Below are 9,269 nucleotides of genomic sequence, written 5' to 3' on the forward strand. Positions count from 1 at the left end.
AAATGATTGTTTAGGAGATTTGTAGCCTCCATCCTAATATGGCAAGGGTTGTAGCCTGCACCAAGAGACAGAGAGTGTTGCTAACCAGACAATTTAACCGCTCCTGTGTGGTCCTCGCAGCTACCAAGTGGAAATCTGTTTTTCCTAGCTGTCTCTTCTAAGCAGCCCTCTGTATAGAACCATAGAATTGTAGAGTTGAAAGGGACCCCGAGGGTCATATAGTCCAACCCCCTGCGATGCAGGAATGTCAACATGCTGTCCCGATTTGAAATCATACTGGACCCTGCTTAGCTTTGCAAACATGCTAGCAGTTTTATTGGTGCACCACTAGGAGCGGTTATGACCTTTTGGGGTTTGTGGACCCATTTGCAATCCAGATGCAATTGTGGACATCACACAAGCACTGTAATAATAGAATACTACTTATAAGACTAATTTCAGCAGGAGGGAGGGACTCTGTGGGCTCCAGGGTCTGTAACTGTGTCTGAATAAATTAACTTTGTTAGTTAACACTTTGCAACTTACAGATAGGTAGCCGTGTTGGTCTGCCATAGTCAAAACAAAACAAATTCCTTCCAGTAGCACCTTAAAGACCAACTAAGTCAGTTCTTGGTATGAGCTTTCCTTCCATGTATCTGAAGAAGTGTGCATGCACACGAAAGCTCATACCAAGAACTGACTTAGTTGGTCTTTAAGGTGCTACTGGAAGGAATTTGTTTTGTTTTGACTTTGCAACTTAGTGTTTGTAGGATTACCAGTACTTCCTCACCCATTCAATTCCCTGCACTGAGTAGTGTACTCAGGCAGCTAAATATGAGGTAGCAAATTTACATTTTCTTCAGGTTCTGGTAACTAAGAACTAGGTTTCAGTTTCCCAGGCTGACCTTTTCAACCTCCCGGCTTCTAAACAGGAAGCAGTCATATTATAACCAAGCTGAAAAAAATACAAAGCGGCTGAATAGTTCCATTCCTTAATGCTTAATGTGGAATACAGTGGTACCTCAGGTTAAGAACTTCATTCGTTCCAGGGGTCCGTTCTTGACCTGAAACTGTTTTTAGCCTGAAGCACCACTTTAGCTAATGGGGCCTCCTGCTGCCACCACGAGATTTCTGTTCTCATCCTGAAGCAAAGTTCTTAACCCAAGGTACTATTTCTGGGTTAGCGGAGTCTGTAACCTGAAGCGTCTGTAACGTGAGGTACCACTGTACCATAGTTAGTACTGTACTCTCAAAATCTACAGTTGGGAGTATTTCTCTTAAGTAGAGATGGTGGCGATTTTTGCAGTAATTGAGCTTGCACTCAAACTGAGTCCTCTTTGCTCACTTGCAGAGGGTCATTTGTGAGCCAGTCAGGTTTCATGCAAGTGTTAGCTATATTTATCGGTGCAAATTTCTTTAACTGTAAAATAATCATAATCAAACCAGGTCATTATGACTGCACAACTCTTTCAGTGTCAGACCTGTTTTAATACTGAAATGTGTGTTCTCTTGAATTATGTGTAACTGAGCTGATGACAACAGCCATTAACATTCTTTGTTGCTTTTCTAATCCTGTTTCCTACCATGATTGGGGGAAGGGGGATAGTAAAGCTGAATTTTGTTGTTTTTTCTAAAAGCCATAAACACAGAAATACATGGACACACGGTTTGCCATGCAGTAGAAGATGCCATTGCCACATCTGTGCCATTTCTTTCACTAACAGCTGATAATAAAAACAATACAACCTATATACATTATCAGGGTAACCAGAAATCCATTCCTAACCATGCCTAAAGGTAAAGGGACCCCTGACCATTAGGTCCAGTCGTGGCCGACTCTGGGGTTGCGGCGCTCATCTCGTTTTATTGGCCAAGGGAGCTGGCATACAGCTTCCAGGTCATGTGACCAGCATGACTAAGCCGCTTCTGGTGAACCAGAGAAGCGCATAGAAACACCGTTTACCTTCCCGCCGGAGCGGTACCTATTTATCTACTTGCACTTTGATGTGTTTTCGAACTGCTAGGTTGGCAGGAGCTGGGACTGAACAACGGGCACTCACCCCATCGCGGGGATTCGAACCGCTGACCTTCTGATCAGCAAGCCCTAGGCTCTGTGGTTTAGACCACAGCTACTCATCAATAAATCCAATTTAAATCGAAAGCACATCAAACTGCAAGTAGATAAATAGGTAACGCTCTGGCGGGAAGGTAAACAGCATTTCTGTGTGCTGCTCTGGTTCGTGAGAAGCGGATTAGTCCTGCTGGCCACATGACCCGGAAGCTGTCTGTGGACAAACGTCGGCTCCCTTGGCCAGTAAAGCGAGATGAGCACCACAACCCCAGAGTTGTCTGCGACTAGACTTAATGGTCAGGGGTCCCTTTCCCTTTACTTTTACCTTTACCAGGTAAGATTCCATCCATACTCCTGAAGATGTTTTACACCCAACGCCTGAATGAGTGTAGCCACAAGGCAAAGAAGGTTTAGCATCAGAGTTTACTTTCTCCTAGATGAGCTACCTTCCCAGGTTGACGAGCCCCATCTGCCGCTCACTTCCCTCTACAGCACGTGCAGAAACTGCCTTCTTGACCATTGGACCCACTATTGGCTTCATCGTCTCAATCTGCCAGAGCCTGTCTTCACATGCAGAAGTACGCTGTTGCTTTTGCGGCTAGGACCACAGGGTTGCTCTCTGCAAATCTGCTTCATATGGCTACAGAAAAGACCGTCCTTCAGAAAACCACTTCACTGTCAGAATTCAAAGTAAGCGTCCACATTTCCCTCCTTAAACGAATCTGCCTTTCTGCTTCATGGCTCCAGGGTTTCTAACTAAAAGCACTTCATGTCAGTGTCGCTGTACCAGTGAATCCTTATTCTGTCCTCATGGGGGTAACACGATAGTAAAGGATAAGAAACGTCATAGGGTGCCGTTCTATAGATCATGCTTCAATGCAAAACTTATGAGTCAACGTTTCCAACAGAACTAAACAAAGAGATGCCTTTCGGTTTTCTCAATTCTTCTCCCAGCTTACTCTCTGGTTTCCACAGTGACGAGGATGTCCAGGAAATGTTTGTCAGAACAATCTCCAGGAAGAGTTAAGATCAGCCAGCAGGGAAGTGTTATTGTTCCATAGCCTGCTGCAAACAAGTGACAGAGACTTGTCCATATTTGCTTGGTTCATATAAGGGAAAAGAAAAAGGAAAAAAAGCACCAACCCTCTTGTCAGGGAACTGCCATCGGAGAAAGAGGTGGTGGATAAGTTCCATGAGAATAGGAGAGAATCTGCGGCAGAAGGAACCAGCAGGGGGAGTGCAGGAGTCACAGCGGAGGGGAGGCTCTGGGATACTTCCAGTGACGACAGCGAAGAGGTAACAAGACCCCCGTTAGGAACTCCCACCCTGCGCCGGAAACTGTCACGCAGAGAGTCACGAAAGCGCATGTCTGTCAAACAGCTTTTATGTTGGCGTAGGTTCCGTAGACGCCCACTGTCAGATTCTACCAGCGACTAACGGAGTCATGCTTTGGGGAGCTCCGTTAGTGCCTAGGTTGGGATGACCAGCCAAACCCCAGAGGGATCAAGCTTTACGCACAAGCAGCTCATTATCCCATCACAGCAATCTGACAGTCTCTGAAAGCAGCTTGTGCAAGCAGAGGGCATCATGAGCGAACCAGCTGGAACCGGAGGTGCAGGAGCTGGGGCTGGAGGAGGTCCAAGCCTGGAAGACAGGTACAGGGCGTTGGAGGTCCAGCTCGCGCTGCAAACGGCGAGGCTCGAGGAGAGGAGGGCTCAAGATGCGGATAAAGGGAAACCCACCCCACTTGCCAGAAAGGTGCCTGGATTGGTGCAGAAATTTGGGGGGGATCCCAGGAACTATCAAGCCTTTAGGACAGAGATGCAATATGCTCTTAACCTACTGTTTGATGACTTCCCTGATGAGAACTCTAGAGTGGCGTACGTGATCGGCCATCTAGAGGGAGGGGCGAGGGACTGGGTGCGGCCCCTGATGGCAGCCAATAATGAAATCTTAAAGGACACTATGAAGTTTTTTCGCGCCATGGACTTGATGTTTTCCAGTGAGATTGAGCAAGGGGTGGTGCGGAGGCAGTTAATGGCGTGTAAACAGGGGAGCCGATCTGTACGTGAGTACTGGACTGAGTTCAGCATGCTGATTCATAGACTGGGGTGGGACCTTGCGAGTGAACCTATTCAAATGCTGTTTGAAGAAGGGCTCTCTCCGGCAGTGAAAGATGAACTTTCCCGGGCGCCCAGGGCGGAGTCTATGGATCATCTGACTAAATCAGCGCTGTCCATAGGAGCGCGCCAGGAGGCAAGGGCTTTGGAAAAGCGGGAAGGAAAAGGGGAACGTTGGAAGGATTTCCGCATTCCAGAGATTCCGGAGCAGCCTTTCCCGCCAGCAGAGCCGATGGAAATTGGAACAGCGCGCGCGCGCGCAGTTTCAAACACCAGTGAAGGGCGGAAGAAGGAGGGGAAGGGCGCCAAGAGATGTTATCTCTGCCAACAGCCAGGTCACTTTGCCAGAGTCTGTCCGCAAAGGAAGGAATGGCAAGGAATGGCGGGAACTGTTGGGGGGAAGGAGGAAGGAGAAACAAGCAGCGAGCAAGTAAAAGCCAACGCCTGGCTGCCAGCATCAGGGCACCGCAGTCAGGCAGAGGAGAAGTGAATGTGCCCACGCCGGAACCTCCAAGACCAGCGCTTGTGATAGAGGTGTTGCTGGAACTGTCCAATGGACACCCACTAAAGATAAAAGCGCTATTGGATTCAGGCAGCTCCTGTAATTTCATGAGTAAGGAGTTTGCAGCTGAACACCAGATACAGACTATCCCATTAAGTAAGCCTTTGCAGGTTACCACGATTGATGGGAGGGAACTGTTGGGAGGAGAAGTGAGCCAGCAGACTGTTCCAATGGTAATGAGGGTGGCAAGACACACAGAACTGATAGCGTTTAACGTAGCCACTTTGGGAGGAGCTCCCATTATTTTGGGAATGAGCTGGCTAGCACTACACGATCCTCTAGTAGGCTGGCATCAGAGAGTGGTTTCCTTTGGATCAGCACATTGCCTAGAACACTGCAAAGAGGGAGAGGTTCAGGCAGGGGCCAGGGCCACTCTAGCAGGGGTGGAAGTGATGGGCAAGGGCAAGGTGCCACCACAATATGCTGACTTGATTGACGTCTTTAGCGAAAAGGAAGCAGATAGACTGCCCCCGCACAGACCCTTTGACTGTCAAATTAACTTACTCCCAGGAGCACAATTGCCAGTGGGCAAGCTGTATGCAATGTCAGACAGTGAAATGCAGGAGTTAAGGGAGTTCATTGACAAGAATCTCAAGCGGGGTTTCATCAGAGAGTCACGAGCGGTGGGGGGCAGCCCAGTGTTCTTTGTGGACAAAAAACACACGGGCAAACCGAGGCTTGTATGTGACTTCAGAAGCCTAAATGCAGTGTCAGAACCAGTGACTTTCCCTATGCCTAGAATTGATGACATTCTGACACAGGTGAGAAAAGGGAAAATTTTTACCAAGCTGGACCTTAGGGGGGCATATAACTTGATACGTGTGAGAAAGGGGGATGAGTGGAAGACCACTATGTTCACCCCCTTGGGGGCTTTTGAGTATTTAGTTATGCCTTTCGGATTACAAGCGGGCTCCGCCTGCTTTCAATCATTCATGAATCACGTCCTGGGGCCACTGCTCTACAAGAACTGCGTAGCGTTCTTAGATGACGTCCTGGTGTACTCAGCGAATGAGGAGCAGCATGTGCGAGATGTAAGAGAGGTACTGAGCAAGTTGCGAGAAAATCGGCTGTGGGTGAAACTGGAGAAGTGTCAGTTTCATACCAGGGAGGTGGAATTCCTGGGGTACCGGTTGTCTGACAAGGGGTTGGCCATGGATCCCAGCAAGGTTCAAGCGGTACTGGAATGGAAAACACCAAAGACCAAGAAGGACGTGCAAAGGTTCCTGGGCTTCGGAAACTTCTATAGGAAGTTCATCAAGAACTTTGCCCATTTGACAGCGCCTATCACGGATTGTCTTAGTAGCAAAAAGAAATTTGTTTGGACGGAAGAAGCGCAGCGGGCGTTCGAACGCTTAAAGCAGGCGTTTGCGTCGGAAGAGCAACTGTTGCATGTGGATCTACAACAACCAATGAGAGTGGAGACTGACGCGTCAGACCGAGCGGTGGGGGCCGTTCTTCTCCAGCCGGGAAAAGATACGTCTGAATGGAGACCGTGTGCATTCTTCTCGCGGAAGTTGAACAAATCCGAGAGGAACTACACAGTATACGACCGAGAACTGCTCGCCATTCATGAAGCCTTCCGGAAATGGCGGCACTTGCTGATTGGGGCGCAGCACAAGGTTCAAGTCCGAACTGACCACAAAAATCTGGAATATTGGAGAACAGCCCGAGTGCTGAACCAGAGACAAGTACGATGGGCCCAGGAGTTCTCCAAATTCCACTTTGAGATTCGTTACGTGCCCGGATCCGAGAACGTGAGGGCGGACGCTCTTTCCAGGAAACCTGAGTACTTAGAGGGGGAGGGAGCGCCCGAGGCAAGGCATGTAATCCCTGAAGACCGCTGGGTGTGTGGGGCGGCATTGGTGGGGCAGAGGGAACTGATGGAGGGTACTGAGAACGATGAATACGCCCAAGGGAAACTCAGAGAGCTCCGGAGGGCAGAGGAGAACACAGGGGGGTTTGAAGAAAAGAACGGGGCGTTGTATTACAAAGGGGCACTGTACATACCCGACGGGGAACTGAGGGGCAGAGTACTCAAGCAGTTGCACGACAGCCCCACCGCGGGACATTTTGGACAGCACAAAACCATGTGGTTGGTTACCAGGGAGTTTTGGTGGCCCAAGGTGAGGGAGGACGTACGGGAATATGTCAGGGGTTGCGTCAGGTGCCAGCGAGCAAAAGGAGAGAGGGTGGCGCCAGCGGGGCTATTACAACCCTTACCCACGCCCGAAAGGCCATGGGAGGCAGTATCCATAGATTTTATGACGGACCTGCCAAAATCCAAAGGCAAAACAGCTGTCATGGTGGTGGTAGATCTATTAACCAAGATGTGTCATTTTATAGCTTGTTCACATGCAGTCACAGCGGAGGAAACCGCCAAGTTGTTTGTAGAACATATTTTTAGGTTGCATGGCGCCCCCTTGAGGGTTTTGAGCGACAGAGGGAAACAATTTACTTCCAGGTTCTGGAGGAAACTGATGAGCTTATTACACGTAGAACTCAATTTCTCAACTGCTCGGCACCCAGAAACCAATGGGCAAGCGGAAAGGGCAAATGGGATTTTACAACAATACCTGAGGTGTTATGTAAAAGACAGAGAAAATGATTGGGTGGATAAGTTACCTCTAGCAGAATTTGCCTACAACAACGCGGAGAACGTGTCCACAGGGATGAGTCCCTTTCTGGCAAATTATGGGTGTCACCCCCGGGCATTCCCAGGAGAGGGAGGGGAGAGGTGGAGCGTGCCGGCGGCGGAATATTTTTTTGAAGAGATGGAAGCGATCCACCGTCAGCTTCAACTTAACTTAGAGAAAGCCAAGGAAGAATATAAGAAGCAAGCAGACAAAAATAGGAGGGAAGGTGAAACCATAAGGGTGGGGGACCGGGTGTGGTTATCCACCCAAGGACTACCGTTCAAAGGAGGGTGTAAGAAATTGAGACCCAAAAGATTGGGACCCTTTGAGGTCATACAGCAGGTCAACCCAGTAGCATTCAAACTCAGGCTGCCCAGTCACATGAAGTTACACCCAGTATTTCACAGGTCATTACTGTCGCCGTACCGAGAGGGACGTGAGTGGGGGGAGCATGAGAGAGAGGCCACCCAAACGCCCGTGATAGAAGAGAGAGAGCGCGACATGAACGTGGCAGGAATCATTGATTCCAGGTGGAAGGGGAATCAGGTGGAATATCTGGTAGAATGGGAGGGGGAAGTAGAGTCGGAAAACACTTGGGTACCAGCAGAGGTAGTCAATGACGAGGTTTTAATAGAAACATTTCATCAGCGTTTCCCAAGAAAACCGCAACCCGTGGCACGATTTAGAAGGGAACACTTTGGTACCACCGATGAGGAAGGAGAGTTTGAAGGGTTCCCTGAGTCAGGGGTGGGTGAGGAAGCCGACTCAGACGAAGAAGAGGAAGACGGGGAGAGAGACGGTACGCCGTGGCTAGAAGTGTTTGAATCCTCGGACGACGAGGAGAGTTCCTTCAGGGGCTTTCCGTCCTCACCGCCAGTGGGAGAGGAGGCGGGAGGGGGTGAAGGGGGCCCTGGGGGGGAGGTGGATGTCAGGGAACTGCCATCGGAGAAAGAGGTGGTGGATAAGTTCCATGAGAATAGGAGAGAATCTGCGGCAGAAGGAACCAGCAGGGGGAGTGCAGGAGTCACAGCGGAGGGGAGGCTCTGGGATACTTCCAGTGACGACAGCGAAGAGGTAACAAGACCCCCGTTGGGAACTCCCACCCTGCGCCGGAAACTGTCACGCAGAGAGTCACGAAAGCGCATGTCTGTCAAACAGCTTTTATGTTGGCGTAGGTTCCGTAGATGCCCACTGTCAGATTCTACCAGCGACTAACGGAGTCATGCTTTGGGGAGCTCCGTTAGTGCCTAGGTTGGGATGACCAGCCAAACCCCAGAGGGATCAAGCTTTACGCACAAGCAGCTCATTATCCCATCACACCTCTCCTCTGCTGTACAACATTAAAACGTGTCTGGCTGTACCTGATGATAGGCAGCTGAATACGGTGGGTTAGTTTTTCCAAGAGAGTAGCTGGCCACTTTTGTTGATACAGGCAACCCTCATTTTGCAGGGGGGTTACATTCCAGACCCCCATGAGCATCAGTGAGGACTGCATAAATTGTTCCTCCCGCCTGCGTTCTGCCCCACTCCTATTCTGCCCTTTTAATGACATTTTAGGGACCAATTTGTGGGACCAATTTCAATAATCTGCCCCCGTCCCTTAAAGGATCCAAATGGCTTCCAGAGAGTGGTAGGGGATGTCTTATCCCATGCTGATGGCCTCTCAGCTGATTTCCTGGAGGTGTGCTTGTAGGATTTGCTGTCAGCTGCCAAACTGACTTGCTACTCACTTTAGGTCCTTGTGCACCTTAATGCCAGGAGGGGCTGCATTTCCTCTTCTGCTTCAGGCAGCAAAATGCCTGGGGCCAGCCAGGGGCCCTCATCTTAGGTGAAGGGCATCTTCTCTAAGCTCCAATAACTCCCTCCTTCAAAACCCTTGAGAAGGATTTCTAGGTATCAGGAGG

This window comes from Podarcis erhardii, assembly GCF_964252035.2.
Source record: "Podarcis erhardii genome assembly, chromosome: 17".
NCBI classification, from domain to species: Eukaryota; Metazoa; Chordata; class Lepidosauria; order Squamata; family Lacertidae; genus Podarcis; species Podarcis erhardii.